We start from the raw sequence: 19,123 nt of genomic DNA, 5'->3' as shown, positions 1-19,123 counted from the left end.
AAGCTGCCATGGAGGCCAAAGCCACGCTCCCGGAATCGCAGACGCCTGGACCCCCACCAGAATCACCACCAAGGCCCAGACGATCCAGAAGACGACCAGGGCACCCGACCGACTGATTGCTTCATCTTAACCGATCTGTAACTGTAAATAATAAACACTAACTGTATATATCTGCCATGACTGTAAATATCCTATAAACACTGTAAGGAGGTATCACGGTACCTCCATATCTGATCATACCATGTTAAATGCAATTGTAACCACTGGCCACCACCTCCGCCGGTCTCCTTTTTAACGGGGTGAATGTGGTATTATCAGGTATTGCAGTACCCGAGAGACTGAAGTTCCATTGGTTAAACCTGGGGGTTTACCATTGGCTGTATAGTATGTAGCTCCACCTTGATAGGCGGGGTATAAGAGTCAGTGCCATCCCAGCAGCCCTCATTCTGTACCTGAGCTGCTGGGGAACAGTTCTAGTCTATTAAAGCCTTCAGTTGTGCTACAACCTCGTTTTAGTAGTTATTGATCGTGCATCACACGTCTAGGACAGGTACAGCATGGGGTTAGATCTTCAGTCTAACCGTATCTTCAGACTGTGACCCCTGATTCTGAACACACCCACCATCGTGAGCATCCTTCCTTTATCTACCCTGTCCAGTTTGGTTAGAATTTTATAGGTTTCTATGAGATTCCCTCTCATTCTTCTGAACTCCAGCGAATACAATCCCAACCTCGTCAATCTCTCCTCATACGTCACTCCCACCATCTCAGGAATCAGCCTGGTAAACCTTCGCTGCACTTACTCTGGAGCAAGAACATCCTTCCTCAGATAAGGAGACCCAAACTGCACACAATATTCCAGGCGTGGCCTCACCAAGGCCCTGTACAATTGCATCAAGGCATTCCTGCTCCTGTACTCGAATCCTCTCGCTATGAAGGCCAACATATTATTTGCTTCTTTACCGCCTGCTGGACCTGCAGGCTTACCTTCAGTGACTGGTCAGTGACTGGTGTACGAGGACACCCAGGTCTCATTACACATTCCCCTCTCCTAATTTACAGCGATTCAGAAAATAATCTGCCTTCTCGTTTCTGCTACCAAAGTGGATAATCTCACATTTATCCAAATTCTACACTCAACTTGTCCAAATACACTGAAGGATCTCTGCATCCTTCTCACAGCTCCCCCACCCCCCCACACGCCCAACCAAAGTTGTGTCATCTGTGGCACGGTCGCAAAGTGTTTAGCACCGCTGCCTCACAGTACCAGGGTCCCAGGTTCGATTCCAATCTCGGGCCACTGTCTGTGCGGAGTCTGCACGTCCTCCCCGTGTCTGCGTGGGTTTCCTCCGGGTGCTCCGGTTTCCTCCCACAGTCCAAAGATGTGCAGGTTAGGTGGATTGGCTGTGCTAAATTGCCCCTTAGTGTCTGAAGCTGAGATGGGGTTGCAGGGATAGGGTGGGGAGAGGTGGCCTTGGTAGGTGCTCCTACAGAGGATCGGTGCAGACTCGATGGGCCGAATGGCCTCCTTCTGAACTTTAGGGATTCTGTGATTCCATTCTATGATCTGCAAATTTGGAGATATTACATTTAGTTTCCTCATCTAAATCATTAATATATATATGTATTATATATATATATATATAGTGAACAGCTGGGGATCTCAGCACCTATCACTGCTGTACCTCACTAGCTATAGCCTGCCATTTGTTTTTACTCTTTATTTCCTGTCTGCCAACTAGTTTTCTGTCCATCTCAGTAAACCACCCCTAATCCCATGCACTTTAATTTTACACACTAATCTCTTATGTGAGACTGTGTCGTAAGCCTTCTGAAAGTTTAAGTAAACCACATCCACTCGCTCCCCCTCATCAGGCTGTGTTTGTTGCAAATTTAAATTCTGAGCTATTGTTGGTGTTATTGTTACTAACTTTTCGGTTGGTTCAATTGCTCTGTTTTATTACCTTTGCTCTCGAGTCGCCAGGTATCTTTATGATACCGCCACAAGGTTCAAGTCCAAGTAATGATCAATAACTCAATACACCGATTAGTAAGATTCAAATCAAAGCACATTTATTATACACAGTAATCGCTACTCATGCACAAATTCTACGTCTAAGCTACTTCTACAACTAACAGGCCTATACTTAACTTTGGACTGGCCCACCAGGTCAGGGGAACAAATGCCTTTCGTTCGGGTTCTGAGTCTGCGGAATTCAAAGTTGGTACGGATTGGTAGCTAGGAGCGCCTATCTCGTAGTGAGCGTTGAATTAAGACTTACTGGATCTTTCGGCGGTCACTGCACCGGTCACGGTCAAGGTTGGTTCGAAGTTGCTGGGTGACCCGGGCAGGAATAAGAGAGCGAGTTGAACTTGGGGGCTTAACTTTATAGTCCCCAGGGGCTTCCCGCCTTTCGGGGCGGACCCTGTAGCTGGTTCTAGGTGATTGGACTTTGTTCCAATCGCTTGGTTCGATTTCTCCAATACTGGAGCGGTTCCCTGATAGATGGGCGGTCTTGAGGAGTTCGTTAACCTCTTTTGTGTTGGCTCCTGCTGGCGCCGGGGAGTCTGGCTTAGTTTTGTGTGTCCCAAATGTTGCTATTGTCCCTGGGGATTGCTCATTAGTATGTAGATGGCTGCTACATTATTATGCTGATGGTCGCTGGTATCGATGCTGTCTGGGCTTTGCAGAGTTAAATACACAGTAAACCTGCACCTGCTGGTTTCTGCCTGTGTTGGCTGAATTTCCCTTCAGCCTTTGCCGTTGGCCATTTTAAATCGGGAGTTGGCCAATTTAGGTGGCTATACTATCTCCACCTTCCTCCACCCCTTCTGATAAGGTTAACTTCAGATTTTCGTTCAAACCCAGAGTTTTGTTTTGGTCAGCCTTTGTAAACCATCCTGAGTGACCTTTTCCACACCTAGGAAACGTTTTTCAACTGAAAGAGCTGTCCCTAGTCACTCCCGATTTAAACTTCAAGACCTGAAAGAAAGAGCAGCACGGTGGCGCAGTGGGTAGCACTGCTACCTCACAGCGCCGAGGACCCGGGTTCGATCCCTGCCCCGGGTCACTGTGCATGTGGAGTTTGCACATTTTCCCCATGTCTGCATGGGTCTCACCCCCACAACCCAAATAGATGTGCAGGGTAGGTAAACTGTCCACACTAAATTGCCCCTCAATTGGAAAAAAAAAGAATTAGGTACTCTAAATTTTAAAAAACATTAAAAAGAGGACCTGAAAGAAAGCAATCATTCCACACACACTCACTGTGTTTACATGAAATGTTCCCAAGCCAAAAATAAGGAAAGATCCCGGACGAGCCCCCAATTTTATTACAATCGCGGACCAGACCCCAACAGTTGCTAGGATACTGGATAGAAACCCCAATATTTTATTTTAATTTTGTAAGACTGGAGGGCAGCACGGCGGCACAGTGGGTTAACACTGCTACCTCACAGCGTCGAGGTCCCAGGTTCGATCCCGGCTCTGGGTCACTGTCCGCGTGGTTTGCACATGCTCCCCGTGTTTGTGTGGGTTTCGCCCCCACAACCCAAAAGATGTGCAGGGTAGGCGGATTGGCCACGCTAAATTGCCCCTTAATTGGAAAAAATGAATTGGGTACTCTAAATTTATAAAATAAAAATTTGTAAGACTGTGAGGAGAGGATATCTCATTCTGACGATTGCATGAAGAATTAGGGATATGCTGCTGGATTTTCTGCCGGCAGTATGCTCCGTTTTGTCAGGAGCTCGGGGGTTTCCCGACGGTGTGGGACTGCCCCACAATGGGAAACCCCATTGACCAGCCGGCGTAACAGAGCATCCTGCCGGAGGAGGGGGGGGGGGGGGATGAAACAGAAATGTGGGGCGGCGGGACGGAGAATGCAGCCCATGGTATATTAAAACAAACGTTATTACTAACACCATGTTAAAATATCTTTAATATCACCAGAAAATAGCTTACCATTACCATTTAAACAATACTAATTAATACAGTGAATACCTTAACTGCTATCTTTATTCCCACACAAACAAGAAAACCCATCTCAGCTCTCAGTCCACTGTTAAATACAGATAGCACTCAGGAATATCTGCTTTACAGAGGTGTTATCTGAGAAAGATCTTGTGCCACTGGTTTAAAAAATATATCCGAATCCTGTCAGAACCATGCAGAAACTCCAGCTGTATTTCTTCAAAGGCTGCTTTTCGGTTTTATTCAGCTCACCTTCTGAACTGCTTGGAAAGAAACTGCTAATCTAGCTACAGACATATCTTTTAACTGAACTGAGATGCTTGGCTTCTGCTCACATCTCTGTCGAAAACTCAACTAAAATTGCTTTTCTGGAAAATGCCTGATGCCTTGACACCTCCCAGCAATTACATCATCTTACCAAGCTGAAATCTAATTAACTCCACAGGGAATCCCCTTAATCCAAACAACATTCCATTAGCCCAAGCTTTTTATGATGCTTTAATTCCACCCCTGCCGCCCAAAATCTTAGTTGTCTTTGAAAGAAGGATTTATTTTTAAAACATGACTGCAGCAGTCACATGATAACCCAGGCTTTGAAACCTTACTGCACCAAATAAATATAATATATATCTGAAATTCCTACATTCATCACAATTACTTCCCTTTCACTAAACCATGTTGACCCTGCCTGATTGCACTGAGATTTTTCAAGTGCCCTGCTATTATTGGCGTAACAATAGATTGCAGCAATATCCCTCTGATAGGTGTTATGTTAGCCGGCCTGTAGTTTCCTGTTTCTGACACCCTCCTTTCCTGAATAGAGTCACATTTGCAATTTTCCAATCTGACTGGATCTTCCCAGCACCTAGTGATTTCTGGAAAATTACAAAGAACGCATCTACTGTCTCTGCAGCTACTTATTTGAAGACTCTAGGATGAAGTCCATCAGGAAGCATCTTGGGAGGAAGAACATGGAGACACAATGTGAAATATCGGGTACGATTCTTTTTAAATAAAAAAATATTTTATTAAAGATTTCATAGATAACACACAATCTAACCTACAACGCAAATGGTTCAAATATGGTACATTGTACTCTTTAATAATAATAATATCCTTTTATTGTCACAAGTATGAAGTTACTGTGAAAAGCCCCTCGTCGCCACATTCTGGCGCCTGTTCGAGTACGGGAATTGAACCCATGCTGCTGGCCTTGTTCTGCATCATATACCAGCTGTCTAGCCCACTGAGCTAAACCAGCCCAAAGTGTGAGAGAAATGGCACTGATCCCCTGACAGAGTACTTGACCTTTTCTAGGTATAAAAAGTCCATAAGGTCACCCAACCAGGCTGAGGCACGAGTGGAAGATCTCCATCGCAGAATTCGCCTTTGGGCTATCAGTGAGGCAAAGGCCTTCACTGCCCATCTGCAGCCCCGGCGAATCCGACACCCCGAAAATGGCCACCAACGGACAAGGCTCCAGATCGATGTTAAGAAATGCTGACACGGTGCTACAGAGGACGACCCAAAACCTTACCATCTTTGTACACAACCAGAACATGTGGGTCTGGTTGGCAGGCCCCACGAGAACACCGTTCACACCCATCCTCCACTTCATCCAAGTTCTGGTTCGGTGAGCTCTGTGAACCACTTTGAGGTGGATCAGGCCAAGCCATGCGCAAGAGGAGGTGTAATTTACCCTACACAAGGTCTCATTCCACACATCCTCATCTAAGATGGGTCCCAACACCTCCTCCCATTTCACCTTCACCCAATCAAGCAGCACAGATTCCGAAGAGAGGGTCCGCTCATAGATATTAGAGATCTCTCCCCCCCCCCTCCCGCCCCCATCCCTTGCCAACAGTAAGGTTTCCTCCAACAGAGAGGGTTGCGGTGCTACAGGGAACACAGGGAAGCCCACAAAATAAGTCGCGCAACTGGAACTTCGGAACAGCTGCCCCCCTGATCGTTGGGATTTTTCCGAAATCTCCTCCCATTTGGTGAACCGTCCCCCTGCAAACTAAGGCACACTGGCCCCTTCCCTTCCCTTAGAAAGTCGAATCCAAACCCTTTGGCGCAAACAAATGGTGACCACATACAGGGGCCAATAATGACGTGGCACTCAGATTGTAATGTCTGAGCTGCCTCCATATTTTCTATTGTGGAAATCATAATAAAGACAAATTCCTCGAGGTTCGATTTGAGGAAATTTATTTACGCAAATATATTTGCGGAGAGAGTGTTCTAGCTGCACTGTGCTCTGAGATTCGATTGAAGACAGCATGTTTTATAGTCTGAAGTAAACAGCTTGAAGTAAACAGGCATGTTTATATTAAATAGACCTTGGAAAGTACGTAAGATTAAATATGTAGTACGTATGTTCTTGCCCTTGGCTAAAAACAACATGAGTACACATTTTGTTATCTTTCCGAGGACAATGTGTTTTCATAATAAGTCCAAGACCAAAATATTATGCAGTATTTTGTTTATGTTACCTGACCTACTTATTTTCGCTAAAAAGCAGTGTTAACTGTAGTCAAGCATTTCACAGCATGCTTCTAAATTGGCAACTCATTAATGTCCCGCCCACATTTTCAAAGCGGAGATTACCACCTAGTTCGAGCCGTACTTCGCTGGAGGGAATGGCTGGAGGAGGTTACAGAGATAGGGAGAGTTGTAGGGGCTAGAGGGTTTTACAGAGATAGGGAGGGTTGCAGGACTGGACGAGGTTACAGAGATAGGGGCAGGATGAGATTGCAGAGAGATTACGGTTAATGTATGACCCTTCTAAAAACAGACTGTTTGCAACTTGTCCAGTAATGTTATTTATACCAGTTTACAGAGTGGGTATGTTTGAGTATTGCGGTCCCATCCTCTGAGGGTCTGGCACATGTCGACCTGATGTCGCTGATATATCATCATCTACATCACAAATGAGCATATCTAATCCCTGAACCCATTATACTGCAGGTCGCTGGGGCTGGAGGAGGTGGTAATCGAGGTGGGAAGGAGCAGTGACCGTGGATGGATTGGAAAGTGAGTATGAGAATTTGAGGCATTCATTTTGAGAAGACAAGAATACAAGAGCAGGGATGAACTGCTGAGGCTGTATAAGGCTCTGGTCAGACCCCACTTGAAGTATTGTGAGCAGTTTTGGGCCTTGTATCTAAGGAAGGATGTGCTGGCCTTGGAGAAGGTCCTTGGAGAGGAGGTTCACAAGAATGATCCCCGGAATGAAGGACTTGTCATATGAGGAGCAGGTGAAGACTCTGGGTCTGTACTCGTTGGAGTTTAGAAGGATGAGGGGGGATCTTATTGAAACTTACAGGATACTGAGAGGCCTAGATAGGTGGACATGGAAAGGATGTTTCCAGTAGTAGGAGAACCCAGAACCCGAAGGCGCAGCCTCAGACTGAAGGCTTTAAAACAGAGATGAGGAGGGATTTCTTCAGCCAGAGGGTGGTGAATCTGTGGAACGCTTTGCCGCAGAAGGCTGCGGAGGCCAAATCACTGAGTGTCTTTAACACAGAGATAGATAGGTTCTTGATTAATAAGGGGATCAGGGGTTATGGGGAGAATGGGGACGAGGGCTGGCTGTTATGTTCTGTAGACTGGACGAAGTAAATAATGAACCACAGAACATCTAGTTTAAATAATTTATTATTCAACAACTGCCTGATAAACACAATTAAGATAAATATAATAATAAACTACGAACACTAATTAACTACTGTAGAGCTACTGCAAAATATGTCTATCCTCCAGCACGAGCTACTCCCAACTCCCCAGCCACTGGGTCATGTGGTGGGTTTACACTGCCACCTAGTGGTTGGAGGCCGTGCATAACATTATGTACAAACTTGCCTTATGCATATCATCACATCCCCTTTCCTTTGGAAAATAAAATTATTTGCACACGTTAAATTATTTTTTTACATTTCACCATGGTTTGCAGAACTATTTACAGGTTCAGAATTTTTTTACAAATTCAGTCTTTCTGGCCTCTGCCTTATCCTTATAGACCTTCACAGTGTCTGCTGAACTTGTAAAGGTTCTTCATTTTCTTTCGTGTTTGTTGCATGAGTTGGATGTTCTTCGTCTATTGATGTATCTTCCTCTTGTTGTGTTTGTTCTGTATGTTCCTCAGATGTTCTAGGACTATTACATGCTTCTTCCAGGGTTTCTCATTATCATAGAATTTACAGTGCGGAAGGAGGCCATTCGGCCCATCGAGTCTGCACCGGCTCTTGAAAAGAGCACCCTACCCAAGGTCCACACCTCCACCCTATCCCCATAACCCAGTAACCCCACCCTACACTAAGGGCAATTTTGGACACTGGGCAATTTATCACGGCCAATCCACCTAACCTGCACATCTTTGGACTGTGGGAGGAAACCGGAGCACCCGGAGGAAACCCACGCACACACGGGGAGGATGTGCAGACTCTGCACAGACAGTGACCCAGGCCGGAATCGAACCTGGGACCCTGGAGCTGTGAAGCATTTGTGCTATCCACAATGCTACCGTGCTGCCCGACATGACAAACAGTTGCCGTACTTTGAGCAAAGCTCTTCTATTCCTTCTCAGGACAGTAATAATGAGATATGAGTTTGGACCTGCTGGTCGCAGTATCTTCGCCTGTTTAGACCATCCATTGCCTTTGGAGTCTTAACGTATCCTCTGGCTGCAGAGGGTGAAGTATTTTGGCAGACCTATCGTACAATCCCTTCTGCCTCCTTTTCTGACAGGTCAATCGCTCCCATATCTCACACACACACACACAGCCTGTCCCACCCTCAGGTATCGCTCCCATATCTCACACACACACACACACACAGCCTGTCCCACCCTCAGGTATCGCTCCCATATCACACACACACACAGCCTGTCCCACCCTCAGGTATCACTCCCATATCACACACACACGCACAGCCTGTCCCACCCTCAGGTATCACTCCCATATCACACACACACACAGCCTGTCCCACCCTCAGGTATCACTCCCATATTACACACACACACAGCCTGCCCCACCCTCAGGTATCGCTCCCATATCTCACACACACACACACAGCCTGTCCCACCCTCAGGTATCGCTCCCATATCACACACACACACACACCCTGTCCCACCCTCAGGTATCGCTCCCATATCACACACACACACACACACCCTGTCCCACCCTCAGGTATCGCTCCCATATCACACACACACACACTGTCCCACCCTCAGGTATCACTCCCATATCTCACACACACACAGCCTGTCCCACCCTCAGGTATCACTCCCATATCACACACACACACACACACACGCACACACAGCCTGTCCCACCCTCAGGTATCGCTCCCATATCACACACACACACAGCCTGTCCCACCATCAGGTATCGCTCCCATATCTCACACACACACACACACACACACACAGCCTGTCCCACCCTCAGGTATCACTCACATATCTCACACACACACAGCCTGTCCCACCATCAGATATCGCTCCCATATCTCACACACACACACACACACACACACACAGCCTGTCCCACCCTCAGGTATCGCTCCCATATCACACACACACACAGCCTGTCGCACCATCAGGTATTGCTCCCATATCTCACACACACACACACACACACACACAGCCTATCCCACCATCAGGTATCGCTCCCATATCTCACACACATACACACACAGCCTGTCCCACCCTCAGGTATCACTCCCATATCTCACACATACACACACACACACACAGCCTGTCCCACCATCAGGTATCGCTCCCATATCTCACACACACACACACACACACACAGCCTGTCCCACCCTCAGGTATCGCTCCCATATCACACACACACACAGCCTGTCCCACCATCAGGTATCGCTCCCATATCTCACACACACACACACACACAGCCTGTCCCACCCTCAGGTATCACTCCCATATCTCACACACACACACACACAGCCTGTCCCACCCTCAGGTATCGTTCTCATATCATATCACACACACACACACATAGCCTGTCCCACCCTCAGGTATCGCTCCCATATCTCACACACACACACACAGCCTGCCCCACCCTCAGGTATCACTCCCATATCACACACACACACAGCCTGTCCCACCCTCAGATATCGCTGCCATATCACACACACACACTGACACACACACACACACACACACAGCCTGTCCCACCCTCAGGTATCGCTCCCATATCACACACACACACACACACCTTGTCCCACCCTCAGGTATCACTCCCATATCACACACGCACACACACACAGCCTGTCCCACCCTCAGATATCACTCCCATATCACACACACACACTGACACACACACACACACAGCCTGTCCCACCCTCAGGTATCGCTCCCATATCACACACACACACACACACCCTGTCCCACCCTCAGGTATCACTCCCATATCACACACACACACACACACACACACACACACATGTGGTAATCACCACTGTTGTCTATATTAGGAGATGTGTGGTAAGGCCCCTGTACTACAGGTACGGGGGTAGTCCCTGCCTGCTGGCTCCGCCCAGTCGGCGGAGTATAAATATGTGTGCTCCCCATACAGCAGCCATTTCGCCAGCTGCAGTAGGAGGCCACACATCTTACTGTAATAAAGCCTCAGTTGTATTCAACTCTCATCTCTGTGCAATTGATCGTACATCAATTTATTACTCTGACACTTTCAGAAGATGGACCTCCGCATCAAGCCGGATCGCCTGCAGCTGCATCCGCAATCAAGCGACGCCAAAAAGGACTTTAATCACTGGCTAGCTTGTTTCGAAGCTTACATCAGGTCTGCACCAGACCCAATCCCGGAAGTTCAGAAGATCCAAATACTCTACTCGCGGCTGAGCTCCAATGTTTTTCCTCTTATCCAGGATGCGCCGACCCTATGACGAAGCCATGGCGCTACTGAAAGAGAACTACGCCCAGCAGACAAACACGCTCTTCGCCAGACACGTACTCTCTACTCGCAGTCAACTCCCTGGTGAGTCCGTAGACGATTTCTGGCGTGCTTCAATTCCTCTGGTCAGAGACTGTGACTGTCAGGCCTTCAGGGCCACTGAACATTCGAACCTCGTTATGGGAATAGGGTCAGACCTCATACGGCAGCGACTTTTAGAGGGGGCCACGCTCGACCTCGCAGCAACCAAAAAACTGGCGCTACCGATGACAGTCGCCTCGCGCAATATTCAGGCCTACACCCCCAGCCGCGCGGCCCACCCTTCCTACACATCGTGGACTTCGCAGACGGCCGCCCCACCAGGAGCCTCACCCAGTCAATACGCCTGTGCCACGCGCCAGCCAGCCAACACCGGGGGCCCCCGATGTTACTTCTGCGGGCAACAGAAACACACCCACCAACGCTGCACGGACCGCACCGCCTTTTGCAAGGCCTGCGGCAAGAAGGGGCACTTCGCTGCGGTGTGCCAGGCCCGCTCAGTCGCCGCTATTGCCCCGACCCCCCTCGCGTACGGACAATGGGCGCCGCCATCTTCATCTCCCTGGACCACGCGCAGCCAGTGGGCGCCGCCATCTTCCCCTTCTCGGACCACGTGCGGCCCATGGGCGCCGCCATCTTTTTCAACCCCCGCCACGTGCGGCCCGTGGCCGCCGCCATCTTGTCCACCTCATGATCGCCAGGCGCCGCCATCTTGTCTTCCCCACGGCACATGGGCACCTCCATTTTTCCAGGACCCGTGCCCCCCGGGCACCCCATCGTTCGACACCAGCGACGGTCAGCCACGACTCACCTCGGTCACAATCGACCAGTCTCGCCCGCACAATCTAGCCACCGCCTCGAGAAGCGTGAAGATTAATGGGCACGAGAGCTCTTGCCTGCTGGACTCCGGGAGCACCGAAAGCTTCATCCATCCAGATACGGTAAGGCGCTGCTCCCTCGCGGTACACCCCGCCAATCAAAGAATCTCTCTGGCCTCCGGATCCCACTCCGTGGCAATCCGGGGGTACTGTATAGTCACACTCACAGTCCAGGGTGTAGAATTTAGCGGCTTCCGCCTCTACGTCCTCCCCAATTTCTGCGCTGCCTTGCTACTCGGCCTGGACTTCCAGTGTAACCTCCAGAGCCTAACCTTGAAATTTGGCGGGCCCCTACCACCCCTTACTGTGTGCGGCCTCGCGACCCTAAACGTCGACCCACCTTCCCTATTCGCAAACCTAACCCCGGATTGCAAACCCACCGCCACCAGGAGCAGACGGTACAGCGCCCAGGACAGGACCTTTATCAGGTCCGAGGTCCAGCGGGTGCTTCGGGAAGGCATCATCGAGGCCAGCAACAGCCCCTGGAGAGCCCAAGTGGTAGTGGTGAAAACTGGGGAGAAACACCGAATGGCCGTGGACTACAACCAGACCATCAATCGGTACACGCAGCTCGACGCGTACCCCCTCCCACGCATAACTGATATGGTCAATCAGATTGCACAGTACCGGGTCTTCTCAACTGTAAACCTCAAATCCGCCTACCACCAGCTCCCCATCCGTAAGGCGGACCGTCCATACACTGCCTTTGGGGCAGTTGGCCGCCTCTACCATTTTCTCAAAGTTTCCTTCGGCGTCACAAATGGGGTCTCGGTCTTCCAAAGGGAGATGGACCGAATGGTCGGCCGGTACGGGCTGCGGGCCACCTTTCTGTACCTAGACTACATCACCATCTGCGGCCACGATCAGCAGGACCACGATGCCAACCGTGCCAAATTTCTTCACACTGCCACTCTCCTAAACCTCACCTATAACAAGGAGAAGTGCGTATTCAGCACAAACCGCTTAGCCATCCTCGGCTATGTGGTCCAGATCGGAGTTCTGGGGCCCGATCCCGACCGCATGCGCACCCTCATGGAGCTCCTCCTTCCCCACGGCCCCAATGCCCTCAAACGCTGCCTGGGGTTCTTTTCATACTACGCCCAGTGGGTCCCAAACTATGCGGACAAGGCCCGCCCACTCATCCAGTCCACCCATTTTCCCCCTGATGGCCAAGGCTCAACATACCTTCAACCCTATTAGAGCCGATATCGCCAAGGCTGCGATGCACGCAGTAGACGAGTTGCTGCCCTTTCAAGTGGAGAGCGACGCATCAGACGTCGCCCTAGCCGCCACGTTCAATCAGGCAGGCAGACCCGTGGCATTCTTTTCCCGCACCCTTCATGCCTCCGAAATTCGGCACTCCTCCGTCGAAAAAGAGGCCCAAGCCATTGTTGAAGCTGTGTGGCATTGGAGGAATTACCTGGCCGGCAGGAGATTCACTCTCCTCACTGACCAACGGTCGGTAGCCTTCATGTTCAATGACACACAGCGGGGCAAGGTCAAAAATGATAAAATCTTGCGGTGGAGAATCGAGCTCTCCACCTACAACTACGAGATTTTGTATCGCCCCGGCAAGCTCAACGAGCCCCCAGATGTACTATCCCGAGGTACATGTGCCAGTGCACAGGTGGCCCGACTCCGGACCCTGCACGACAACATTTGTCACCCAGGAGTCACACGGTTGTACCATTTCATAAAGGCCCGCAAACTGCCCTACTCCGTCGAGGAAGTCAGGGCAATCACCAGGGACTGCCAGGTCTGTGCGGGGTGCAAACCGCACTTCTACCGGCCAGACCGCACGCATTTAGTGAAGGCCTCCCGCCCCTTTGAACGCCTCAGCGTGGATTTCAAAGGGCCCCTCCCCTCCACCGACCGAAAAACGTACTTCCTTAACGTAGTCGACGAATACTCCAGATTCCCCTTCGCCATCCCATGCCCCGATATGACGTCTGCCACCGTCATTAAAGCCCTCAGCACAATCTTCGCGCTGTTTGGCTTCCCCGCCTACAGCCACAGTGACAGGGGATCCTCATTCATGAGTGATGAGCTGCGTCAGTTCCTGCTCAGCAGGGGTATCGCCTCCAGCAGGACGGCCAGCTATAACCCCCGGGGAAATGGGCAGGTGGAGAGGGAGAATGGGACGGTCTGGAGGGCCGTCCAACAACTGGCCCTACGGTCCAGAAATCTCCTGGCCTCCCGCTGGCAGGAGGTCCTCCCCGATGCACTGCACTCCATTCGGTCGCTACTATGCACCACCACTAACGACACACCCCATGAACGACTCTTTGCCTTCCCCAGGAAGTCCACATCCGGGGTGTCGCTCCCGACTTGGGTCGCAGCTCCAGGACCCCTACTCCTCCATATGCATGTCCGACTCCACAAGCCGGACCTGTTGGTTGAAATGGTGCAGTTTCTCCACTCAAAAAAACTCAGTATGCCTATGTAGCGTACCCCGACGGCCGCCAGGATACTGTCTCCCTCAGGGACCTGGCACCAGCAGGTTCCACACACACCCCTCTGGCCCAGCTCCACCCCCCCCCCTCCCCTGGCGCACCCAGCAGCAAGCACCCCAGGATCGTCCGTCCTCCCCATGCCCACGCCCGAGGATGAAGAGGATTTCAGCACGCCCCCGGAGTCACCGAGGACCAGACCAATACCGGAATCGCTGCCACCACTGCGTTGCTCCCAATGCCACATCAAGGCCCGGTTAAATCTATAATTGGTTCAGGACTATCAAACCAACTTGGACTGTACGTCAGAAAGAAATATTATTATTTTTTGCTTCTGTATATCAAACTTGTTCTGTATATAGTTCTCCACCACTCCCACCGGACAATTGAAGACTTTATAGCACTAGATGTTTCCCCCAGCAGCGCAGGTACAGAATGCAGCTGCTGGGGAGACACAGGCTCTTATACTCCGCCTCACTGGGCGGAACCAGCAGGCAGGCTTCACCAATGAAAATAGCAGCCTCAGGACCTCCCACACCAATGGTCTTACAGCATTATTCAGGGTACCGTAATACCCCTAATACCGACTACCACACACACCCTGTCTCACTCTCAGATACCGGCTCCCACATCACATACACACATATGCACATACATACTAACACATACATACTCACACACACACACTGACATACGCACGCACACATAAATTTACACACACTCACATATATACTCACGTACACACACAAATTCACACTCACACACAACCTCACACATACATTCTCACACACACCCTCCGACAGTGCGGCGCTCCCTCAGCACTGACTCTCCGACAGTGCAGCGCTCCCTCAGCACTGACACTCCTACAGTACAGCGCTCCCTCAGCACTGACCCTCTGACAGTGTGGCACTCCCTCAGCACTGACCCTCCGACAGTGCGGCGCTCCCTCAGCACTCACACTCCTACAGTGCAGCGCTACCTCAGCACTGACCCTCTGACAGTACGGCGCTCTCTCAGCACTGGCCCTCCAACAGTGCGGCGCTCCCTCAGCACTGACCCTCCAACAGTGCGGCGCTCCCTCAGCACTGACCCTCTGACAGTGCGGCGCTCCCTCAGCACTGACCCTCTGACAGTGCGGCACGCCCTCAGCACTGACCCTCCGACAGTGCGATGCTTTCACAGCACTGACCCTCCGACAGTATGGCTCTCTCTCAGCACTGACCCTCTGACAGTGCAGCGCTCCCTCAGCACTGGCCCTCTGACAGTGCGGCGCTCCCTCAGTACTGACCCTCTGACAGTGCGGCGCTCCGTCAGCACTGACCCTCCGACAGTGCGGCGCTCTCTCAGTACTGACCCTCTGACAGTGCGGCGCTCCCTCAGCAGTGACCCTCCGACAGTGCAGCGCTCCCTCAACACTGACCCTCCGACAGTGCAGCGCTCCCTCAGCACTGACCCTCCGACAGTGCAGCGCTCCCTCAACACTGACCCTCCGACAGTGCAGCGCTCCCTCAGCACTGACCCTCCGACAGTGCGGCGCTCCCTCATCACTGACCCTCCGACTGTGTGACGCTCCCTCAGCACTGACCCTCCGACAGTGCGCAGGTCGTAATACCATGGTTGAACTGAAGAGGTACAAATGCCTGGGAGATGTTGGGTCTCACTTTAAATGGATTCAACTGTGATTTAAGTCGATCCTTGGGAGCTTTATTTGTCTGGGCCTGTCACTGGATTATCAATTACTGCTGGCACAGGTGATCATAAATCAGACAGGCTGTCAGATCCTATTACTGTATATTGACAAACACGTCCACCCGGAGAATTTATTGCCCTCTTTACAGGCAAATTCAAGAGCTGCTTCCCTGCTTTAATGGCAGTGTCAAGTAGCTGTGCGGCCTTACATTTCCACTGGCATGTCAAGACCATCGCCATGTCCCCTCGCCCTACCTCCCATCCATCTCTCACCACAGTGGAGGGAGTGGATGTTGACGGTGGGGGTTAGCATGTCAATCGAGCGGGGGGGTGGGGGGGGGGGGGGCTGCTTTGTCCTGGATGGTGTCGAGCTTCTCGAGTGTTGTCGGAGCCGCGCTCATCCAGGCGAGTGGGAGAGTCCATCACACTCCTGACATGTGTCCTTGTAGATGGTGGACAGGCTTTGGGGGGGGTCAGGAGGTGAGTTACTCTCCGCAGGATTCCCAGCCTCTGACCTGCTCTGGCAGCCACAGTATTTATACGGCTGGGTCCAGTTCAGTTTCTGGTCAATGGTAACCCCCAGGGTGTTGATTGTGGGGGATTCAGCGATGGTAATGTCAGTGAATGTCATGGGGAAATGGTCGATCCTCTCTTGTTGAAGATGGTCATTGCCTGGCACTTGTGTGGTGCAAATGTAACTTGCCCCTTGTCAGCCCGAGCCCGGATATTGTCCAGTTCCTGCAGCAAGTAGCAGAGGGGGAACCCTGCGATATCCACCCAGGAAGGTACTCCCGGGCTCCTCCCCTCTCTGGGAACACTGCGGAGCGCCCCTCAAATCCACGCATAGGATGATCAAACCACAGTGGAAGCTGCCGGACTTGGCCCCGAAGCGCCGAGACAGCCGCGAGTCCCAAACCGAGTCGCGTGCAAGGTGCCGGCCGCAGCTCAGCTGGTGTGTTCCACATCTCCCTCGCGGTCAGATACGTTGAGCGCGAAGGACTTCGGTCCAAGAAATCGTTGGTGAGAGAATACGGCAGTGATTTAAAGGCAATCTTTTATTTAAGAAAATTGTACGCACGAGAGAGAGAGAGAGTGAGAGACGTAACTAAAGCAACAGGCGCAGTATTTACATCCACAAACTCCTCCGACTTATCTCTAGAACATAAACAATACAATATTTACACATGGCAGTCCAGTGGAATGACACTGTCTCACGGCCTTGTGAGCTACTTTTTAATTCTAGAAATATCAATAGATTCTCCCCGTCGCCACTACCACCCAAACCCCTCCGCCACACCTCCTTTAAGACCTCGATATTCTAAGTGTTGCCATTGCTCATCTCCCCCCGCCCCCCCACTCCCAAGTCTTCCATCCCCCTTGCTTCAGAGGATGTGCCCTCACCTGAGGTCAATTCACCTCATTTTGGGTGGGGCACTAGTGTATAAGGCCAAGCAGATGAGGTCGATCGTGGGGTGGAGGGCATTTGAGGCTCTCGTCTGCATCCTGGGGGAGGGGGTGGTGGTGGTGGTGGGGGGGGGGGGGGGGTCAGGCACATCCTGGTGTCCATTCATCTCATTTTGGGTGGGGTGGTAGTGAATAAGGGCAGACAGGTGAGGTTTGACCGGGGTGGGGGTAGTTTCTGAGGTCCCTGCCTGTGTCCTGAGGTCGATTCAGCCAGTGTGCGAGGGGGAAGGCTGGGGGGGGGGTGTGGCATGAGGTGGGCGAGTCCACATCCTCGGGTCCTGGCGACTGGGAGGTGGCCGTAAGGGCGTGGGTGGCTGGTGAGATTCCGCAGGAACGTTGAGAAGGATTTTGAGGGTGGAATCCGTTCGGTACATCCTGAGGTCAAATATAGCAGGGCCTTCTCCTTGTGGGTTGGTGGGCGCTTGTAACTGCCTCCCTAGTTACCCCTCGAAGCGAGTGTCTCGCTAGAGCCATCACAGACGGGGAGATAGGAGTCGGCCACATCGTGGTGTGAGGGGGTCTGGAGTCACATGTAAGTCAGGACATGTTGGACGGCAGATTTCCTTCCCTACAGTGGGATTAGTGAACCAGGTGAGTTTTTACGACAATCGATGATAGTCTCGCTGTGACTGAGACGAGTTTTATGATTCCAGATTTTATTAACCAAATTTTAATTCCACCGTCTGCCACGGTGGGGTTCAAACCCGTGTCCCCCGGAGCATTCGGGCCTCTGGATTACTATCCCTGTGACATTACCATTACACCAGACACTCCTGATTGTGCATGCACATGGGTGAGTGTTGGTTAGGACATGGAGTTGGTATGTGTATTTGTGTGCAGTGCGGGTCCAAATACCCGTGTGTGTGGGGATGCGTGCTTGTGTGCAATGTGTATTCGAATGTATGTGTGTGGATGTATGATTTTGTGACTGAGTACATGTATGTGCATGTGCGGATGGGTGAGTGTTGGTGTTTAAGCAAGGAATTCGTCCTTCTGTACACATGCATGTCTGGATACATATATGTGTGGAGGGTGTTTTTGTGGAGGGAATGTATGCTTCTGCACATGTGTGCGTCTGGGTACATGCATGTGAATGTGTGGATGGGATTTTACATGGAGGGGTGCATGCTTCTGCACACACGTGTTGACACATGCATTTACACAATTGTGTGTGTGTGGATGCGTGTTTGTGGGTGGGATGCATGCTAACATGTATGTGCACATGTGTGTGTGTGTGTGTGTGGGGGGGAACACAGAGAACAGGGCAGAATGTTACACAGGCCCTTATAATTCCCCCACAAAAAATTTGTGTTACTTTGTGACCCTGTTAATCTCTTTAAAATCCCCCTCCCCACTTTGTTGAACTGCTGAGTGCTGAGAACTCACCCTTGCTGTAAATAATTAGCGTTACTTTGGCATCAAGCTTCAGAACGAGGTGATGCTGCAGCTATTTGAAGCAGAATCAATTTACAACAGGGCCATTATGCCCAGCCGTCCTTGCCAGTCCCTTTGAAAGAGCTATCCAATATGTCCCACCCTCTGCTCATTCTCCCCACCCCCTCCCATCCTCCCATGGCCCTGCAAGTGGTGGTATTAGTCAACAAACCCCCCCCCCCCCCCCTCAAATCCCGACAATTGCTTCCCGTCTGTGAGCAACTGAGGTCGTCGAGCACCCAATGTTTGGGCAGTGCTCAT

The sequence above is a fragment of the Scyliorhinus torazame genome, chromosome 22 (assembly GCF_047496885.1).
Source record: "Scyliorhinus torazame isolate Kashiwa2021f chromosome 22, sScyTor2.1, whole genome shotgun sequence".
Lineage (NCBI taxonomy): Eukaryota > Metazoa > Chordata > Chondrichthyes > Carcharhiniformes > Scyliorhinidae > Scyliorhinus > Scyliorhinus torazame.
This window is presented reverse-complemented; position numbering follows the sequence as displayed.